The sequence below is a fragment of the Lissotriton helveticus genome, chromosome 7 (genome assembly GCF_964261635.1).
Source record: "Lissotriton helveticus chromosome 7, aLisHel1.1, whole genome shotgun sequence".
NCBI lineage: Eukaryota > Metazoa > Chordata > Amphibia > Caudata > Salamandridae > Lissotriton > Lissotriton helveticus.
The window spans coordinates 1,097,481,813-1,097,504,748 of NC_136068.1; the positions used below are offsets into that span (position 1 = coordinate 1,097,481,813).

At 42.9% G+C, this 22,936-nt stretch overlaps 1 protein-coding gene across 2 annotated transcripts in view; it reads right to left on the reverse strand.

The window, feature by feature from the left end:
• Nucleotides 1-22,936, reverse strand: part of NPLOC4 (NPL4 homolog, ubiquitin recognition factor) — a 652,620-nt gene that overhangs the window by 123,679 nt on the left and 506,005 nt on the right. The window lies entirely within an intron of this gene.

Genomic DNA, 22,936 nt, shown 5'->3' on the forward strand with positions numbered 1-22,936 from the left:
TTGGTAAATTACGGTTTCGAGCGGTATATCTTGGTTCTCCGCTGTCCCTCACACGTGTTTGCATAATCATAGGGTTTAGTGGTTTATGCAACCTCCGACTGGGTGGCAATAATCTCAGTTAAAAACAGTAGTGATCAGTAATTGTGGTTGTGACGTGATAAAGTGAAAAAGTAATAAAAAGGCTCTCTCTTCCAGACAATTATTTTAATAGTTCTGGTCTCTGGAGGCGAATTTAAAATTAGTGTAGGTGTCTGCTGAGTAGAACACACTCTGCAATTCGGGACTTCGCGAGTACAGGAAGCACTGGGAACAGCTCTATGAGGCCTCAGAGAAAAGCAAAGGCAACCTGGGGGCACTAGGTATCCTTTTACTGACACACAGACAAAAACTATAAAATACATTTAAGACAGACTTGTATTTCTCTGAAACGCTCCCACACAGGTACCGATTGTTTGCCATCCAGATAACCTTCTCCGCTCCTTTCTAAGAACTGACATTTAATTAGCCAATACTCCATCATCCTTATTAACTTAAGTTTCTGTAGTAGATGCCTACAAATTTCTTTCATCCCAATCGCACTCGCCGCAGGAATCCCAGCCAAACACCTACGATGACTACAACGCATCAAAAACGTCTCCGCCTGACTGATCGTCAACGTCTCCTGCCGCAGCCACATCACCCCCCCACCTGACTGACCTACACTGGCTCCCCGTCGACAAGAGGATCACCTTCAAGCTCCTCACCCACGCACACAAAGCACTCCACAACGCCGGACCAGCCTACCTGAACAGCAGACTCAGCTTGCCAGCTCCACTCCGCCAGCCTCGCCCTCGCCGCTGTTCCCCTAATCCAACGAACAACCTCCGGCGGCAGACCCTTCTCCTACCTCGCCGCCAAGACCTGGAACACCCTCCCTACCCACCTACGGCAGACCCAAGACCTACTCGCCTTCAGAAGACTACTCAAGACCTGGCTCCTCGAGCAGTAGCAGCACCCCCTCCCCTCAGCGCCTTGAGAGCCTCATGGGTAAGTAGCGCGCTTTACAAGTACTCTGATTGATTGATAAATGGTGACTTTTATCTTCAGCAACAGATCTTACGCCCAGTTCTGGACACATATTGTAGGGACAGTATACGGAGGTAACTATGGGCCTGAGCATTCAGTGTGCTTTGTAGACTGGGTAGAGGTGTTTAAATGTCAGGATCTCTTTTAGTTGGTGCTAGTTGGAAAAGGAAAAGGCTGCAAAGCATGATCCAACTTTCTACGGTCTGGCATAATTTTACTGCTCTATTCTGTACCAGAGAGGAGTTATATTTGTAATTTTTAGGGGAGGGCTAAATAGTGTGTTTTTCAAAGGCCCAGTTCACTTAACCCTATAGTTGTAACTAACTCAATCTCATGACGGAGAATCACAAAGGATAAAAAGATTTTTTTAAATCTGAAAAGTTAGAGGTTTGCTGCCACAGCTGCTCCTTTTGGCTAGCACCACACCACGGTATCATTCAATTAATGAACTCCATATGTTCCCTGTCTGATGATCAAGTTACTTTGGTACATGCCACACCAGGACTCCGAGTACCTCAACAACTCACTTAGAGTTCTTTAAGAATGCTTTAAGTGCATATCATGGATCATGTTTTCTATTCATCTGTGCATGCCTGCTAGTATGACTAATGCAGCAGATGGATGGTGAACCAGGAATCTTGTTTTTGAACTGCAAGACCACATTTGAAGGAATGCATATGGTAAAGGTGACCTGTACCTGCGCATTAGGCACCAAAGGGATTCCTGCCCAGTCAGTGGTAAACGTCTGTAATTTATAAACAGGCTTTGAAAAACAAATCCAGAGAGTAGCGGACCTAATCTGTTCCACTGAGTTTAATGAAGGAATGTGGATATCTAATTAAGAAGAAATATTCTGCTTCTAGTCAGTGATCAGTAAAAGACACACAATTGATGGATGGAATGCAGAACAAATCAAAACATTCACTCCCAGTCAAGAGATCTGGGTTAAATCTATCATTCTTTTTCTCACCATGCCACCCCAGTTTAGACCTGGCCATATGCAAATCAGTCTTGACCCTGTGCCTCATGGGAACAGTCTAGTCCGAACTGCCAAGCCAGGTCCTCCCATGGTGACCAAAAAAATTATGGATTTAGACCCAGATCTCTGTACTGGGGTGAAAGTATGACATTGTTCTGCATTATGTCCATCAATTGTTCTTTTTGTATTTGTCACCCCGAGTGGGATGGGTATACCCAGACGTGGGTCCCGTGCTCTCCATGCCACTGGAGTCGAGCTATCCTGGCTGATGAAGGGTGAAACCCTGAAACCGGTCCTAGGATGCTTGTTTCCAGTTTAAGGAGGACCTGGCCTGGCAGTTCGGGCTGGACTGTTCCCATTGGGCGCAGGGTCAAGACTGATTTGCATATGGCTGGGTTCAAACTGGAATGGCATGGTGAGCAAAAGAATAATGGATATAGACCCAGAACTCTGTACTGGGTTGAATGTATGAGATTGTTCTGCATTCTCTCCATCAATTGTTCGTTTTGCTCTAGATCAGCAAAAGCTAATTACATCGGATTTATGATAAGCTTGCTGTCCAGTTCACTGCCACAAAACATGTTTTTTTAATTTATTTTTTTACTAGAATTGTTTTTAGAGACCTAGACATTTTCAGTCTCCATTTTCAGCAATGGCAGTTACTAATGGTTGTTCAACAATTTTTCCTGTTTTCTGGGATCCTCCTGTGCCCACAAATCAGCAAAGCAGAGTCATCTAAACCAGAATAGCAGCCTATTAAAATATAGCTTTCCACCATGGATGCAATATAGTACTCACCCTGACCATCAACCAAACCAGCAACAACCCTTTTCAAAGCCACAGCAACTGCTCTTCCACCTCTGCATTTACTGTACCCCATATAGGCAATCCTCGACTCACTCCAGAGCCCTCACACCTTCAATTCGGATTATTTCATCGCAGGATACTCTTCCACGATAATACATAGCAACTCCATCTATTCATTACTCAAAGTCCTCGAATCCCTAGAGTGCCCCGTGTTTCCCATCCCACAAAGTGCACGATTCCAACTTATTATTGCCTAGTATTCTCACATCCACAACGGAATTGTCCAAAATTACCTGAGACACTCCTAGAGACACACTCTCAGCTCCCACATTTAGCTTAGTTCACTGTTAACCCTCTCCCAGCCCAGCATTACCCCCACTGCCCCTCACACCTGAACCTGCCTTTATTTTATCCATTTCAACTTCTAACTTGACCACCCCTATTTCTCTCCTCTCACTCAGCCTCCACATCATAATAGTCCCTGTCCAAACCTGAACCCGCCACTTCTCATTATCAACCACACAAGTTAATTCCCGTTTCCCTAAACCATCACCTGAGTAAACACCTTTCATTCAGCCCAGGATCCTTGGGAAAAGGTAGCTTGCTTTTAAAAATTCTCTGACTTCACCGATGCCTTCCTTGTATTCGGGAGGTGCCTGCCTCCCATCGCTTAGCAGCACCATCTCGCAAGAACAACGCCCTACGTTTAGACAGATTGGTCATTTGTATTCCGTTTATGCTTTGTACTGTTACTCCCTATTCAGTTAATTATTGTTTATTTTACCAGTAGCTGCTTTCAAGCAGGGGAGCCTGCGATAGGTAACAAAGGGATTGCTGGACATCCTTTTTGTATTTTTTTCCTCCCTCACCACGCCCCCTTCACCTTGCAGCTCAAAATGACGACTGCGCCGCTGACGTGCCTTCGGCAAGCCAGTCTGCGCCCATCAGGGTTCGGCACGCAACCAGCTCCCCTGTTCGTTTCACATCAGATCCTATTATAAAATACTCCTACACAAGAGAAGCGTTGCTGTTTTTCAACCAGTAAGTAAGTTGCCATACTGTAGTATAGTGCAGCTGGGTGATAACTAACAATAAGGCTAGCAAGACTTGCAAACTCACCCTTTGTAATGAAAAAATAAAGGATAAAGCTCAGCTCTACAAAGGGTTTGTCAATAAACAACCAGCCAAATCTATAAAATGCGCACTCATTAACACCAGATCGCTAGTGAAAAACAGCATGGAGTTTAAAATTCTTATCGAGCAGCATCAAATCTTTTTAACGGAAACCTGGCTAAACCGAGCGGCAGGTCCAGATATTAACCTGACCATGCCTTCTGAATACTCCATACTTAGGCTAGCCAGACCTGTGAGCAGAGGAGGAGGCGGCATCACAGTTACCTTTAAGGAAACCTATTCCATTAACTGCACACCCTTCCCCTATAACAAGGACTACGAAGCATTTACGTTTAAACTAAACTTAAATGCAAAAAAAACTTTTAATGGAATCCTCGTCTACCGTCCTCCAACAAACAAAACCCAACTTTTAAAATTCATTAGTGTAGGAAGCTGGCTTTGTATATACAATACCAAAATGAGGTATTATGTGCACAGAGTCCAGTAGAATCACAACGGTACTCTCTATCTGTGGTAGTGCGGTCGAGCAGTAAGGCTTTATCAGGGGTTAGTGTTGAGCATTTGTTGTACACACTCAGGCAGCAAATGATGTCAGACACTTTAAGACTGAACTCACACCAATTTGTTTGTATAAAAAATATTATTTAGTTATATTTATTTTCTAGAACCATGAAAGCCTGGTACATGTAAGTGTAAATGGTACTTATCAATGCAGGTTGAATAATACAAGAAGCTGAATGAAAATGTCTTTGTTACAGGTTTGTAAATCTTTTCAATACAGTGGAATTTACTGTTAGATCACTTTTGATTACTTTGCAGATTACTTTATGGATTACTTTTTCTAATCAGTGTGATATGCCTAGATATCACACTGGGACATTTCCCAGAGGAAAGGTAAGTAAAGTAGTTTTCAATATTTGCAGTTTTTCAAGTTCTCATACTAAACCAACTCAACAGAACATTTTCAAGGAAAAACAGTCAATGTATTCCTAAGGAGAATTTGTGGTTCTCGGTTAACAGGTAAGAACTTGGTTGTTGGAGTTGGTAGTGGTTAGAAGTAGGGTTCCCCGGGGTCAAGGATGCACTCTCAAAGCATCATCGGCTGCACTAGGGTGGCCGGGTGCAGAGTGCTGAGGCCCAATATTATCTAATGGGGGTTAAGGGGCCTCCGGTTGGTGGCTGCTCACGAGTAGGTCACAAGGTTGTGGGAGCCAGGGCAAAGGGGGATCCGGTTTAACATACAAAGAGCACCCACTGCGCCACTGGGGCGGCCGGGTGCAGGGTGCTGTTTTGGCGTCGGATGCCCTGCTGTTTTCAATGGGGACAGCCAATTTTGTTTTTTAGCTGCAGGCTCATTCCAGGAAGACTACCAGGAGGAACCAATAGCTGGGCAGGTAAGTTGGCGGGCTCAGAGACATAGGTGCACCTCGGGTTCTTTTCTCCAGGGCGCAGAGCGGCTGGATGCAGGGGAGTCTTTTGAGGTGTCTTTTGAGGTGCAGGGGAGTCTTTTGAGGTCGGATTTCAACTTACTGTGCCCACTCACGGTTGAGGGGTCTCAGTGCAGAGGCTGCAGGTAATGTCGGGGAGTCCTGGAGGGGTCAACTCACGGTGGACTCAGACTCTGGAACGCTGGGGGACCTAGCTGGGACCTGTGGGCCACTTGGACTCGGGCTGAAGGCGTTGGGTGCAGTGGTGGTTCCAGGCATTGGGTTTTTCTGTCCTCAGCAGGCTCGGAGTCTTTCTTGGCTGTTTCTTTTGAACAGAGCTGCTGTTCACAGGAGATCCGGTCGATGTTGTCAGTCCTCCAAGGGGTTCTGGAGGTCGCTGGCTGCAGTACAAGGTGACTTTTGGCGCAGGATCTCTGGATACTGCAGACGGGCCGGAAGGGCTGGGGCCAAGTCAGTTCTTCTCTGCTGTCTCCTCTGATGGGCGTCTTCTTTCGTTCTTCTTCGTAGGTTGCAGGAACCAGACTTCTTGGTTGAGGCTGCCCCAAAATACTGTATTTAGGGGGCGTTTTAGGGGTCTAGAGGCGAGTAGCCAATGGGCTACTGACCTTAGGGTGACTACATGTGGGAGTGTGCACAATCCCCAATCCTGATTGGAGAGGGCCTGCTATCTGCAAGATGAAAGGCACTGAAAAGTAGGCTTCCCCTTGCCTCCTTCACATGAGGAGTGGGGTTGGCAGACATGGGCACAACTTTCCACGTGTTTTCCCGCCGAAAAGGCAGGGAGACAGGAAGGGGGCCTGCTCTTGAAAGCAGGAGCTACTATAAAAAACAAAGGTCCTAGTAGTAAGGAAGAAACAATTATGTACAATATATTTATAGACTAGAGTCAGCACTATAAACTCAGTTCACTCTGTGTACCCAGCCGGGCCACAGGTGTTTATTTTACAAAAGATGAGATAATAACAATTGACATACAAACAAGTGATAGGGCACAGTCCTGTACCTATCATTCAAAGTGACAAAGAATAAAGTAAAGGAAAAAATAACAGGCAAAAAGAAGTGGAGCCAATTTTGTGACTTGTAAACCGTTACTTATCATTGCAAGCTCACAATTACAGTTACTACACGCATTTAAACACAATGGTCATATATGTAGTGCTGTATTTAAAAAGGTTGACGTTTCGATCCCCTTGCTCCTAATAAACCGGGATCATCATCAGGACTATTGTGATTAGTTGCCTGGTGTGGTTCCAACCTGTTAATAAAGGGGGAAAAAAGGGGAAGTGCAAGGAAAAGATCAGGAAAGTATCCTTAGGACAGAAAATTAAGGTTTAACAATAAGGTTGGGCAGCATGTCATTACAACTTGTACAAAAAACTTTAGGTGCATTTATGACCGTGTAAACCATAAGTCAATTAAAACTGCTTGGAAGAGCGTGTACAAACGGACTCATGCAGAATAAAAGGTGAGTCAAATTTTCGAAAGTTGCGGCGCAGTGCAAAATTAACTAACGAAATTTAAACAACGGCGTTGTGACAGATAGATCCAATTCGGTGCTCGGCGTCGGATTTATGACACGCGATAGCAAACAGTGATCTCTATTGTGCATAACATTGTTCGTGAAGAGGAAGTGCATAGTGGCGACGTATGTGGTTTAAAAGTGGCTGAACCGGCTAGCTGTGCAAGGACTCATGTGTAGTCAGACTTGAATCTACTACCAAGTCCGATTTTAATGCGGCTGCTGGTGTGGGGAGCCGCAAGGCTTGGCGGGGGTTCAGGGTATTATGGACGGTTGCAAGGTGCAGGAATAACCTATTGAAGGAAGTTTTACAATTGAATTGGTAAAGTGAATAATAGTCGGTAGAGTGGCTGGTAATTTCAGAGTAAGGCATACCTGAATGAGAAATGATACAAGTACAGCCGTACTTTTAAAAAAGATTATTGGCGGACTCCGTAAGGGCTCAATGAGGTCGGGGAGCCGCGGTCCGTTTCGTGAATCATATGGAGCCGCGAGGAGGTGCCGAGTGCGTGCTCTTGTGATGGTGGGCGTCCCACGGTGGGGAATGGGCCCTGTGGGAGAAGGGGAGTCGGATGAAAAATGAAACCGAGCCAAAATCGGGGATCAGGCTAGGGACTGTAATCAGTTCCAATTATTGCTTACCTTCGAGGATTCGCAAGGTGATGGCTTGATGGTCTCAACCTTTTGGCAGCAGTGCTGGATACCGACTAAGTGGCCTGACGTGCAGGCTAGTGATAACACGAACTAGATATAAAGGACGGACTTCAAGAACTCTTAAAGAATGGCGGCCATTTTGAACCATAGGGGCAAAGTCGCGCCATCTTGGAGTGGTGTACAAAGTGCAGTGAATCTAAGCTAGTTGACGCCGTGGGGGTGCACATAAAGTAGCATGCAATGGAATACTAGGTGACAGAATAGTAAAAATACATGTCTACAATTGTAGTAACTTCATTATAGTTATCATATTTAAATTTTCATTGACATTAAGTTCCATCTGTGCATTCATCAATCCATTTGCAGGGATAATTATTGTACAGTGGACTCTGTTTGGACTTACAACAAACTGAAGCAGAGAAAGTGAGGAAATGTCTTGTACCAGATTTAGGGCAATCAGAGCAAGGTGGTCCAATCTTCCGCCCTGTTCAGACCATTGTGCATTGCATCAAACAGAATAATACTTTTAAGTTCCTCCTTGTTCAGTATGCTAGCCATGTTGCCACCTCTTGGTGGTAGAGTCAATACTTTTAAAACTGTCCATCTGATGTCGTCCTCATTGTGGTTTGCAAAGTATTGTCTCTACCACCAAGAGGTGGCAACATGGCTAGCTTACTGAACAAGGAGGAACTTAAAAGTATTATTCTGTTTGATGCAATGCACAATGGTCTGAACAGGGCGGAAGATTGGACCTCCTTGCTCTGATTGCTCTAAATCTGGTACAAGACATTTCCTCACTTTCTCTGCTTCAGTTTGTTGTAAGTCCAAACAGAGTCCACTGTACAATAATTATCCCTGCAAATGGATTGATGAATGCACAGATGGAACTTAATGTCAATGAAAATTTAAATATGATAACTATAATGAAGTTACTACAATTGTAGACATGTATTTTTACTATTCTGTCACCTAGTATTCCATTGCATGCTACTTTATGTGCACCCCCACGGCATCAACTAACATAGATTCACTGCACTTTGTACACCACTCCAAGATGGCGCGACCTTGCCCCTATGGTCCAAAATGGCAGCCATTCTTTAAGAGTTTTTGAAGTCTGTCCTTTATATCTAGTTCGTGTTATCACTAGCCTGCACGTCAGGCCACTTAGTCGGTATCCAGCACTGCTGCCAAAAGGTTGAGACCATCGAGCCATCACCTTGCGAATCCTCGAATGTAAGCATTTTGCGTTACAATTTACAACACGGCAGCCTGGCCGTGGAGGGAGCACCATCGCCGGCCAACCGGAACTAACGAGCGGCTGGATGAAGCTCATGTCTCCAAACTACTTGGAAGCAGTATGAGCGCAGGACTCGTTATGATACATGCAGCGCACCAAAACACACAGGCAGCCTACTATAGGTAATAATTGAAAGCAAGATGGATCCCAGACCCTCGACTTCACTAAAAAGTCTACACAAATATGTGCATCATCACAGTGACTACAAGTCCCACAATGCTGGGTATGACGCAAGATGATAAAACACGCCTACCTTGAGACTTGTGATAACAAAAGGTCAAGAAAACAAATGATGCACCTTCGGGCGTCTGATGGAAGCAGCCCCTGAGGAGGGGGGGAGGTTCCCCCAGAAACGCGTCGGGCAAGAAACAATATGCAGTGTGAAGACGTGTGCTGGAACGAACAAGCCCGTAAGGCAGAGCCCCGCAGTGTGCCCCTTAAATGCTCAGGCATTTTGCGTTACAATTTACAACACGGCAGCCTGGCCGTGGAGGGAGCACCATCGCCGGCCAACCGGAACTAACGAGCGGCTGGATGAAGCTCGTGTCTCCAAACTACTTGGAAGCAGTATGAGCGCAGGACTCGTTATGATACATGCAGCGCACCAAAACACACAGGCAGCCTACTATAGGTAATAATTGAAAGCAAGATGGATCCCAGACCCTCGACTTCACTAAAAAGTCTACACAAATATGTGCATCATCACAGTGACTACAAGTCCCACAATGCTGGGTATGACGCAAGATGATAAAACACGCCTACCTTGAGACTTGTGATAACAAAAGGTCAAGAAAACAAATGATGCACCTTCGGGCGTCTGATGGAAGCAGCCCCTGAGGAGGGGGGGAGGTTCCCCCAGAAACGCGTCGGGCAAGAAACAATATGCAGTGTGAAGACGTGTGCTGGAACGAACAAGCCCGCAAGGTAGAGTCCCGCAGTGTGCCCCTTAAATGCTCAGGCATTTTGCGTTACAATATATATATATATATATATATATATATATATATATATATTCCAGCCTAAGTTTTGGCGCCAAGCTGTAGTGGCCTCTTGCAGCGGCGGGCCGAGGACGGGATCGCCAATCCCTTCACATACCAACACACTCGTTCACGATTCACAAGAACGGAGTCCAGGCCACCAATAGTTTTCAAATTCCGGATTTAATCACAGCCTTACTCGACGCGTTTCGGGAATTGTCTTCCCTTTCTCACGAGTACAAGAGTCTGTTTGCATCCGACTTTTAAAGTAAATCACGTGATTGTGTTTGAAAAAATAATAATAAACATAGCCAACAGACTACCAAAACATCATACGTCTGGAGCTATGTAATACATTCATCTATAAGCAACGTGTGGCATTTCATTGTATCGGCATTTTACACATTGTTTGTCTACCTGTATATACTTTAAGCACAAAGAAAATTAGAACTCATTCTATTAGAGCGGTATTCTGGCATAATTGTTTCGAAGCCTCGAAAATTCAAACTGATTTTGAATACACGTAACATTCTTAGTGAAATACATTCTCATCTTTTGATTTAAGGTAACGACTTTGCAGGTTTATTCATTGTGATACCTAACACTGCGGAAAAGAAAAAATTTAAATTAAATGAAACGAGTGACGATACAATCTACTCAAAGCCTCGAACTCTTAATCACAGAGTTCATGTCTACCCGCCTTGATCGTCCATTTGTTAGAGCTATCCCGCTAACTCTCGTTCCGTAGCTGTAAATATCAACCAGTTATATTACAACAGCTGCATGCTAAGGACTGATCGCATCTTTAGTCAAAAGGACCGCTTGTGTTCCATTGTCCTGGTTGATCTTTTACTTTCATTTAACCTACACCATACTGGTGCTCGAAGTTCTGCCCAAGTGGGCCAGGGGTTATTCGCTCAAAAGTCCGTTTAATGTCAAAACCAGATCATGACTTACACCAGAACACACCTTTTATTGTGCCATTGCCCAGCGTGGTTTCTGCAACTCGATACATACTGCCACACACTTTCTGATTGTGCTGTATTTTCATACTCTCCCACATTCAATGGCACCTGTGACAAATGATAAAATACAGTGATTAAATAACCTGCCCAATTCGTGCCTATAGTTCATTCATTCAAAATTAAAATCAAGATCAGAGGACAGATCAGCAGAAACCATTGTTGCACACAAATAATTCAATTCATCCAAGATGTACACCTAGAGCTTCATCACAGTTGTGCCCCTGGGGCTGTAAGGTATGATATTTGATTATAAATCTTGACTCCAGGCGTCTAAGCTCTTGAAGTCTGTTTCCGCCTCTTTCTCTTATGGGTACTTGGTCTAGTACCACATATGAGAGGAGGCTGTTGTTGCTTCTGTGGTGGGATGCAAAGTGTCTAGCCATGGGATACTGTTTATCCTGATTTTTTATGGCTCTTAGGTGCTGTAAGATCCTGTCTTTGGCCGGTTTAATTGTACTGCCCACATAGAATTTGTTGCATGGGCATTTGAGTGCATATACCACATACTCTGTGTGGCACGTCAGATGTTTGGTAATTTTGAAAGGCATACACAGATGTGATAATTTCACCTCTTTGACATTGTGGCTGAATTTGCACGCTTTACACCGGCCACAAACATAGAATCCCTGGATTGGATTAGTTCTCTTTTTGTTGACTATCATGGTTTGGCATACTTTGTCTTTTAGACATGTGGGTTTTCTGTACGTAATTTGGGGGTAGTCCCTGAGGCTTGGTTGAATGTCTTTATCGGTCTTGAGGGCATTCCAATATTTATTGATTGCTCCTCTGACTTCTTTGGTTTGGGAGTGGTAATCAGTGATGAATCTCACTCCTTCTTTTACACTTTCTTTTTCAGTGGCTAAGGGTTGGTTCATATCCCTCTCTTCCACTTTTCGTACCGCCTCTGCGATACATTTTTTATTGTATCCTCTGGACTTAAACCTGTCACACATGATGTCTCTTTCTTTCTCATAATCCAACTGTCTGGTACAGTTTCTTCTGGCTCTCAGTAGTTCACCATACGGAATTGAGTTTATCAGATTTCGGGGGTGGCAGCTTTGTGCATGGAGGAGACTGTTTCCTGCAGTCTCCTTTCTGTACAATGTTGTCACTAGATTCGTTTCTCCTGTGGTAATTTTTAGGTCTAAGAAATCAACAGTTTTCTTGTCAATGTGGCTTGTGAATGACAAATTAAATTCATTCACATTAAGGACAGCCACAAATTCTTCAGCTTCCTCTTTGGTGCCTTCCCAAATTATAAAAATGTCATCAATGTACCGGAGCCATGTGCGTACTCCGGTACAGTATTGATCTAACTTTCTGACAATGAGTTCTTCCCACCACCCTAGGTATATTCCAGCAAAGCTCGGGGCAAAACAAGTGCCCATAGAAGTGCCAAGTAGTTGGTGGTAGATGGCACCATTGAACAAGAAATAGTTCTGGGTAAGACATGTATAAATCATGTCTAACACCATTTCAGTATGAAACAGGTATGAGATTGATCTTGTGCTTAGAAAATGTTTGCATGCTTTTATACCCATTTCGTGGGGGATATTGGTGTACAGGCTGTTCACATCCAGTGTCATAAGAAGACAGCCTGCATCAACTTTGACATTAGATATTTTTTCTAAGAAATCACCTGAATCCCTCAGATATGAGCGAAGGCCCTGCACGATTGGCTGCAGAAAATGATCTACATATCTTGATGTATTTTCTAGGTTGCTATTTCTAGAAGATACTATTGGCCTGCCTGGAGGGTTGATGGGGTCTTTGTGCAATTTCGGGAGTAGGTACAGTGCCGGTATTTTGGGGAATTTACATTTTAAAAAATTAAACTCCTCTGTTTTTAAGAGTTTTTGATTCCTCCATTCACACAGTTTTTCATGATATGCTTGATTCTTACTCTCATACTTTTCTATTGCTTTTCTCATACTTTGTAGTATCACTGAGTTGCTTCATACCCTCTTGTATATACATTTCTTTTGACATTACCACAATATTTCTCCCTTTGTCCGATTTCTTTATCACAATGTTATGGTCATTACTTAAACTTTCAATGGCTAATCTTTGCTTTTGACTCAGATTATTTCTTCCGCAATTTTTGTTATTGGCTAGTTTTTTTAATTCTGTGATAACTCCCTTCTCAAACACATCAATTGCTTCATTATTAATCATAGGCAAAAAAATAGATTTTGGTTTAAATCCACTTTTGCTACTCAAATCCAGCCTGATATTTTCATTAATTAGATTGAGGGTGGGGTTCTCAATTACATCGGGATTTCCTTCTAGTTCATGCATTACTTGTATCATATCCGCATCTCCAATTTGTAATGTACTTGGAGTCTCAGAACTTGTACCTGGTTCACTGTTAATTCTGGTGGCGAACCATTTCCTCAGTCTGAGTTTCCTAGTAAATTGGAAAAGGTCTATGCGGCTCTGGGTATAGTTAAAGTTAGAAGTAGGGCAAAATGATAATCCAAAGGATAGTACCTCTCTTTCAGTAGTGTTGAGGCTCCTGTCGGAGAGGTTAATTAAGAGTTATTAAGAGCCGCAAAGACCTTTTCCAATTTACTAGGAAACTCAGACTGAGGAAATGGTTCGCCACCAGAATTAACAGTGAACCAGGTACAAGTTCTGAGACTCCAAGTACATTACAAATTGGAGATGCGGATATGATACAAGTAATGCATGAACTAGAAGGAAATCCCGATGTAATTGAGAACCCCACCCTCAATCTAATTAATGAAAATATCAGGCTGGATTTGAGTAGCAAAAGTGGATTTAAACCAAAATCTATTTTTTTGCCTATGATTAATAATGAAGCAATTGATGTGTTTGAGAAGGGAGTTATCACAGAATTAAAAAAACTAGCCAATAACAAAAATTGCGGAAGAAATAATCTGAGTCAAAAGCAAAGATTAGCCATTGAAAGTTTAAGTAATGACCATAACATTGTGATAAAGAAATCGGACAAAGGGGGAAATATTGTGGTAATGTCAAAAGAAATGTATATACAAGAGGGTATGAAGCAACTCAGTGATACTACAAAGTATGAGAAAAGCAATAGAAAAGTATATGAGAGTAAGAATCAAGCATATCATGAAAAACTGTGTGAATGGAGGAATCAAAAACTCTTAGAAACAGAGGAGTTTAATTTTTTAAAATGTAAATTCCCCAAAATACCGGCACTGTACCTACTCCCGAAATTGCACAAAGACCCCATCAACCCTCCAGGCAGGCCAATAGTATCTTCTAGAAATAGCAACCTAGAAAATACATCAAGATATGTAGATCATTTTCTGCAGCCAATCGTGCAGGGCCTTCCCTCATATCTGAGGGATTCAGGTGATTTCTTAGAAAAAATATCTAATGTCAAAGTTGATGCAGGCTGTCTTCTTATGACACTGGATGTGAACAGCCTGTACACCAATATCCCCCACGAAATGGGTATAAAAGCATGCAAACATTTTCTAAGCACAAGATCAATCTCATACCTGTTTCATACTGAAATGGTGTTAGACATGATTTATACATGTCTTACCCAGAACTATTTCTTGTTCAATGGTGCCATCTACCACCAACTACTTGGCACTTCTATGGGCACTTGTTTTGCCCCGAGCTTTGCTGGAATATACCTAGGGTGGTGGGAAGAACTCATTGTCAGAAAGTTAGATCAATACTGTACCGGAGTACGCACATGGCTCCGGTACATTGATGAAATTTTTATAATTTGGGAAGGCACCAAAGAGGAAGCTGAAGAATTTGTGGCTGTCCTTAATGTGAATGAATTTAATTTGTCATTCACAAGCCACATTGACAAGAAAACTGTTGATTTCTTAGACCTAAAAATTACCACAGGAGAAACAAATCTAGTGACAACATTGTACAGAAAGGAGACTGCAGGAAACAGTCTCCTCCATGCACAAAGCTGCCACCCCCGAAATCTGATAAACTCAATTCCGTATGGTGAACTACTGAGAGCCAGAAGAAACTGTACCAGACAGTTGGATTATGAAAAAGAAAGAGACATCATGTGTGACAGGTTTAAGTCCAGAGGATACAATAAAAAATGTATCGCAGAGGCGGTACGAAAAGTGGAAGAGAGGGATATGAACCAACCCTTAGCCACTGAAAAAAAGAAGGAGTGAGATTCATCACTGATTACCACTCCCAAACCAAAGAAGTCAGAGGAGCAATCAATAAATATTGGAATGCCCTCAAGACCGATAAAGACATTCAACCAAGCCTCAGGGACTACCCCCAAATTACGTACAGAAAACCCACATGTCTAAAAGACAAAGTATGCCAAACCATGATAGTCAATAAAAAGAGAACTAATCCAATACAGGGATTCTATGTTTGTGGCCGGTGTAAAGCGTGCAAATTCAGCCACAATGTCAAAGAGGTGAAATTATCACATCTGTGTATGCCTTTCAAAATTACCAAACATCTGACGTGCCACACAGAGTATGTGGTATATGCACTCAAATGCCCATGCAACAAATTCTATGTGGGCAGTACAATTAAACCGGCCAAAGACAGGATCTTACAGCACCTAAGAGCCATAAAAAATCAGGATAAACAGTATCCCATGGCTAGACACTTTGCATCCCACCACAGAAGCAACAACAGCCTCCTCTCATATGTGGTACTAGACCAAGTACCCATAAGAGAAAGAGGCGGAAACAGACTTCAAGAGCTTAGACGCCTGGAGTCAAGATTTATAATCAAATATCATACCTTACAGCCCCAGGGGCACAACTGTGATGAAGCTCTAGGTGTACATCTTGGATGAATTGAATTATTTGTGTGCAACAATGGTTTCTGCTGATCTGTCCTCTGATCTTGATTTTAATTTTGAATGAATGAACTATAGGCACGAATTGGGCAGGTTATTTAATCACTGTATTTTATCATTTGTCACAGGTGCCATTGAATGTGGGAGAGTATGAAAATACAGCACAATCAGAAAGTGTGTGGCAGTATGTATCGAGTTGCAGAAACCACGCTGGGCAATGGCACAATAAAAGGTGTGTTCTGGTGTAAGTCATGATCTGGTTTTGACATTAAACGGACTTTTGAGCGAATAACCCCTGGCCCACTTGGGCAGAACTTCGAGCACCAGTATGGTGTAGGTTAAATGAAAGTAAAAGATCAACCAGGACAATGGAACACAAACGGTCCTTTTGACTAAAGATGCGATCAGTCCTTCGCATGCAGCTGTTGTAATATAACTGGTTGATATTTACAGCTACGGAACGAGAGTTAGCGGGATAGCTCTAACAAATGGACGATCAAGGCGGGTAGACATGAACTCTGTGATTAAGAGTTCGAGGCTTTGAGTAGATTGCATCGTCACTCGTTTCATTTAATTTAAATTTTTTCTTTTCCGCAGTGTTAGGTATCACAATGAATAAACCTGCAAAGTCGTTACCTTAAATCAAAAGATGAGAATGTATTTCACTAAGAATGTTACCGTGTATTCAAAATCAGTTTGAATTTTCGAGGCTTCGAAACAATTATGCCAGAATACCGCTCTAATAGAATGAGTTCTAATTTTCTTTGTGCTTAAAGTATATACAGGTAGACAAACAATGTGTAAAATGCCGATACAATGAAATGCCACACGTTGCTTAAAGATGAATGTATTACATAGCTCCAGACGTATGATGTTTTGGTAGTCTGTTGGCTATGTTTATTATTATTTTTTCAAACACAAATCACGTGATTTACTTTAAAAGTCGGATGCAAACAGACTCTTGTACTCGTGAGAAAGGGAAGACAATTCCCGAAACGCGTCGAGTAAGGCTGTGATTAAATCCGGAATTTGAAAACTATTGGTGGCCTGGACTACGTTCTTGTGAATTGGGATCGATATATATATATAGAATTGGGATGGATATATATATATATATATATATATATATATATATATATATATATATATATATATATATATATATATATATATATATATATATATATGTATATATATATCTATATCAGCTCCTGTTGCACCAAACGGCGGGAGTCACTCTGCGGGCGGGTGCCGTGTTGCGGTGGTGCCCCGCAAAAATATAAACGCTTCACAATCCTTTTACCCATTAAAAAGGAAGACAGCGCTCTCAGGGCTTCGTTTAGCTGTGTTTAAATCTCGCTATCGACAGACGCGTTTCGGAAGCAGTTCCTTCGTCAGTGTCAACAAGCGGCACATAACGCAACACCATTTTTAAAGTATGAAAACATTTCATATGAAACAAACAAGGGCTGGCCTGAACGCTGCATCGCGCGCGCCATCTTGAAAGTATATACTTTACACGCATTATAAACACATTCACAGTTGAAATTTACATGGTATAAAATTAACCAAAGTCGAATGTATACATGATTTACACACACATCAACCGTGAATTAATTGTTAATGATCTCGCCATGGATCGGCAATTGCAACCTCTCGCGGGAGGTTGCTTTAATCCCCTGCCATAGTTTCATCTTTGATATAGCCGTGTATTGACGTACCATGAAATGACTTCTATTCTAGAATAACAGAACCATACAAATTGAGTAATATCTACAGACATTCATCTTAACATGAAAATCATTGATTGAAGGGATGAAAGAGAGTTAGTTCCCCAAATGAACGGCCAATTCTTCCCCACTATTTAGTCCATTGGGGGACTTAGTGTGCAAATCTACAATATAGCGAGACTCCAATCTCCTTTGTTTCAATACTCTATCACCTCCTTGTATACTCTGCGGTACACAGTCTAGGCAAAAAAACTGCAACAGGTCCCTGTTGCTATTATGTTTGATTGCGAAGTGTCGTGCCACAGGATAATTAAAATCCTTTTTCACAATGGCCCGCATGTGTTCAATATCCTCAGTTTTACATTGTTTATCGTGCTCCCTATGTATCTAAGTCCACAGGGGCATTTGAGGCAATACACCGCTTATGGGGTCTGACAGGACATGAACTTGTTAATGATTTTACCTTCCTTCATTCCCTTAACCTCATAGGATAATACTCTCCTGCTGATGGCACACGCCCTGCACCTTCCTTCTGTGATATGCTTGCGTTAACCTTTCAGTCGAAAGTGTTAAATATCTTCTCGGCTTTCACCTCTGGGACGCCAAGCACAACTGAGGTCATAAGTCAAAGTCATCCAACTAAAATTCTAAATTCATTTTCTCCACTTACCACTCAAAAAGTACTCCCTCTAATTCTTAGTAGCAAATCTGGGTCACCTGATGACCCCCTATCCTCCAACAATTCTCCATTAAGTCGCAGAGACAATTACTAACCAGCTGACTCCCATTTACAATGAAATTATCAATCCTGGAATATTTCCCAATCCTGGAACAAAGACTTTGGCCAGATGTAAGACCATGACAATTTGCAACCCGCAAATCACGCTCAATTGTGAGTCGCAAAATGCCATGTACAACAGTGTCTGAGACACGGTTTGCGATTCCCAATGGTGTAGCAAATAGTATGCCTCCTCAATATTTATGAGGCACTCGCAATTTGCGACCCCATTGGGAATGGCTGGCCCTCCCAGGGATGGTGGCCTGCTGGGCTCAGTAGACCATGTATGGAACTGCTTTTAAATAAAGCAGTTTAAAAAAAAAAAAAAATGCAGCGCGTTTTCCTTAAAGGAAAACAAGATGCATTAAAAAAAAAAAAAATTAAACGTTTTAGTTTCATTTTTTTAGGGGAGGTAGTGGTCCCTGGGACAACTGCCTGCCCCTTAAAAATATTTTCCCCTGCATTCAGAAAGGGAAAGAGGTACCCTAGGGACCCCTTCACTTTTGCGAGTGATTTACCACCCTCTTGAAGAGGGCGGTATATTGTGAGTGTTTAGCGACCACAATTGCGGTCGCAAAACATTCTTACATAGGGTAGCAAGTCGCAATTAGGAAGGGACGCCCTTGGAATGGCCCTTCCTAACAGCGAGTCGCAAATCCTATTCACAAATAAATCGCTAAACAGGGTTTGTACATGGCCCAATAATATTTTGCATGCGTGAATGGGTCGCAAACCCGTCTGAGCATGCAAAATAGGGTCATACATCTGGCCCTCAGTCTTGCCTCTGATAAAAGAAAAACTGTCCTCCTCAGATCCGAAAAATTATCGCCCTATCTTGAACTTGCCCCTCGCGCCAAAGTCTTGGATAAAGCATTAAACCTTGAGTTATCGGACGGTATTAACGCAAACAATCTACTCAATGCTGACCAATTCGGTTTTCGTAAAGAGCAATGCACTGAAACAGCTCTCATAATGGCAGCTGAGAACATAAGAACAATCTTTGATCAAGGTGATAATGCGGCTTTAATTTTACTGGATCTGTCTGCAGGTTTCGACAATGTCAGTCATAAGATCCTCACAAATTGCCTTCACGATCTGGGCATCACAGACACTGCTCTATCCCTCCTAGCCACCTTCTTGTCAAATGTTTTTTATCACAATCGTCGTCCCCCAGGGTGCATCTCTTGTCCCTCACTTTTTAACCTCTAGATTATCCCCTTAATCAAACTTATTATGAATTTTGGTTTCATAGTGGCGTTGTACGCTGACACCTAAATCATCGTATCCGTGTCAGGCAACCATGCCCTAACAGCTGAAACATTTTGCAACTGTATGAAAAACATTAGGGCATTGATGAGCGACAATTGTCGGAGCCTTAATTAAGGCAAAACTGAGGTCTTGTTTTTCGGCAAAAACTTGGCTCTCCCCAAACACCAGTAGAAAAAGTTAGGAATCTTGGAGTAATCTTTGATAAAAGCAAACACAAGGAGATGATGGACGGAGCGCTGAAACTTTTCAGACACTCACCTCCAGTCACAGATCTGGGTTGAATCCATCATCGTTCTTTAGCTCACTGCGCCAGCCCAGTTAAAACACAGCTATATACAAATCAGTCTTGACCCTGTGCCTCATGGGAACAGTCCAGCCGGAACTGCCAAGCCATGTCGTTCCTGGTCTGGAAACAAGCTCACGGTGCAGTCTGCCATCTACTTGCTGATGCGCCTCTTCCTTTCTAGTTGCCAGCAGTTGCATTTGTTGGAGTGCAATTCCTCAGTGAGCCAGCTTGTTCTTTTGATTGGTCCTTTGACCTTGGCTGTCTTGGCGAGGGTGATTGTGTTTGGCGCATTTTGTGATCCACTGGGAGAAGTTTTTAGATGCTTTTTCTGGTCGTGACTAGTGTCTGGGAGATGGGAGTAGAGAGCGTTATTCCACTGGTCTTCTGATAACTTTTTCCAATCTCTGTGTGTGGATCTGGGGGGCATGGTACATCATAGGTGGGTTCTGAGATAGTAAAGTGGACGCTGTTGTGGTAGAACCTGATGAGTTGTGTTGCTTGGTTGCACCTGACTCGGTCGCTGGAGGCAAAGACTGGGTCAAGCGTGTTTCCTGTAATGTGGGAATGGTCGGTGACAAGCTGCTTGAGGCCGATGTAGCTCACGCTCTCCCGGAAGTCGGTGGTGGTGGCATCGCTGGGGTCGGCGAGGTGGAAGTTGAGGTCGCCAAAGTAGATGTAGTGTTGGGAGTCAATTCCAAACTGGGTGACGAGGTCTGTGCGTGGTCCTTGGGGGCTGAACGCAAGGGTGCCTCTGTTGGTGCTTTTTCCATCTGTGTGTAGTTGGAAGTTGAGGTGTGCCGTTTTCGGGGTCTGGTCATCTGGGGATGTCGTGCAGTGGATGGTGTCCTTGTGAATTATGGTGATTCCACCTCAGTGCTTGTTGGTTGGGTCCTGGTGTGTTTTAATGTAGCCTTTGGGTATGACAATGACGATGTCTGCTGCAGAGGCCAATCCACAGAAGATGTGCTTGTGATCGATACTTCTAACTGAAGATTCCTCACCTTAGAATAGGTAACAATAGAGTACCTCTCAAAAGGTGTATAATCTGAGGAGTGGATGTGAGATAGGGAAAACCTGCAAAGGATGAAATGGCTCTTCCTGTGAGCCCGAGATTCAAGGTATTAATGCTTGCTGAAGGTATAGAAGGACACCAAAGTAGATCCGGGCAGATGTCCTGCACCAGAACACCCTAGGACAAGGACATAGTGTCAGCCTTAGCTGAGGGCGAGTGAGTCTAAAGGTCCTCAAGGCTTCTTTTTGGCCAAGACACAGCACAGGTTGATATAGAGAATGATCCATCTGGATAAGGTCCAATTCTGGACTGCCATTCCAAGGCTTACCACAAGAGAGCACCACATGATCCATTTGGATCACCAACTTGCAATGCAATCTCTCTACTTCCTTAAAAATGTGGCAGAGAGCAAAAAACAGGGAGTGTGATGGTCTGTCCCACATGGAAAGACAACACCATCTTTGGCAGAAATGAAGTCGGACTCTAATGCATCCGCTTGCCAGACAAAAAGATGGTATATGGTTCATGTACATGGAAAGCAGAAGTAATAGCAATGAGAAAGTCAGAATCAAGGCGCAACCCTGCTGAGGCTTGATAGGCATGCACATCAAAAAGAAAGATCCAATTTAAGGTCCCACTGTGGTATAACAAAAGGTGCAAGAGTATGTATGAAAACTGTTACAAAAACAAGATCATACACTGTGACTTAAACAAGGTGGGTTTAAAAGGGCCCATGCTGGACTAGAGACAAGACACACAAATATACATTGAACGTGTACGGAATCAACCAGATGATTCTGCCCCAGGCCACAAGCATTGCCTATCATCCAGAGTAGACTGATTTTGTGGACCGGCAGTGACAGGCCAAGGTGACATCCACGATGACATCAACCACATGCTCAAGCAACACTGTTGGTAACTGCAGTTCTAACTCCTCTGCTGGCTGTGTAACACCACAACAAAGTAAGCAATTTCCTCAGTGGGGGCCCAAAAGGGGAGTCTAATTTTGTCTATGGAGAGGTATCAAGCCCACAGGCATTTTGGTGGGTTACGGTTCAGAACAAATTGCCTACCATCTAATCCTTCAATGGCATCAAGTGGAACATTCTGAGGGTCCTGCATGGCATCTGAGTCAGAGCCAAAAAAGGCCTCAAGTAGACTAAGCAACTGACGCCGAGGCAAAAGCACATCTGGAGAGTCTTCCAACATAACTGGCTAAGCCTTTATAATCTCACAACAAAACAACATTTGAGATCTAGCCCAATTTGGTTTTAGATCAGTGACCAAAGCTGGGGACGGGTCTGGGGCCAGGAACAGCTGGAACAAAAACTGGAGCCATTCCGGTGTCTAGCAAAGAAGTGAAGGCCTGGCCAGGGCTAGTGAAGGGCTGGAGGTGGTCTAATAGGGTATAAAGCACTGGGGCAGAACCTGCTTGGCAAAGTCTGACTGGGTGGTCCAGTGGCACTCCAGAGGGTACAGATTCATCCTGAAATGCTAAAGAATTGCCTCCTTCAAGGCCTCCAGATTGAGCCCGAGGACGGGCAAGGAATTTCAAGGTGCCCCCGCTTCAGGTGTGGAATAGGGTCGGAATAGAACGACCAGCACAGAGTAAGGCCTTTAGATTGTCAACTGTGCGATCTCTACCTGGAACAGGAGCGATAAAGACTTGTCTGAGGAACGGGACTCAGACCAGGAAAGGTAAAGTTGCTTGTGCTCTGCAACATACTTCACTTCAATTTATTTATAAGATATAGATCTGCAATGAGATCTACATTGCATAGCTTACAAATTACATAATCAATACAAATCTAAAAAAACATTTTAAAAAAGGTAAACATTTTAAAACACATTTCATTTACTGGAATACATAAAAGTTGCAAAGCTTCTTTTGAGGAGTAAACTCTGGTTCAAAAATAATGGTTTCAACATGTGTCGACTATTATTATGCAATGCTTTAAGGTTTGTGTGGAGATTACACAATCTAAACTCCGGAACCACGCCCAATCATACATCTGTATTAATATTTAACAGTAAAATATGAATTCAAAACTAATAAATATATATATATATATATATATATATATATATATATATATATATATATATATATATATATATATATATATATATATATATATATATATATGCAAAAAAGAAG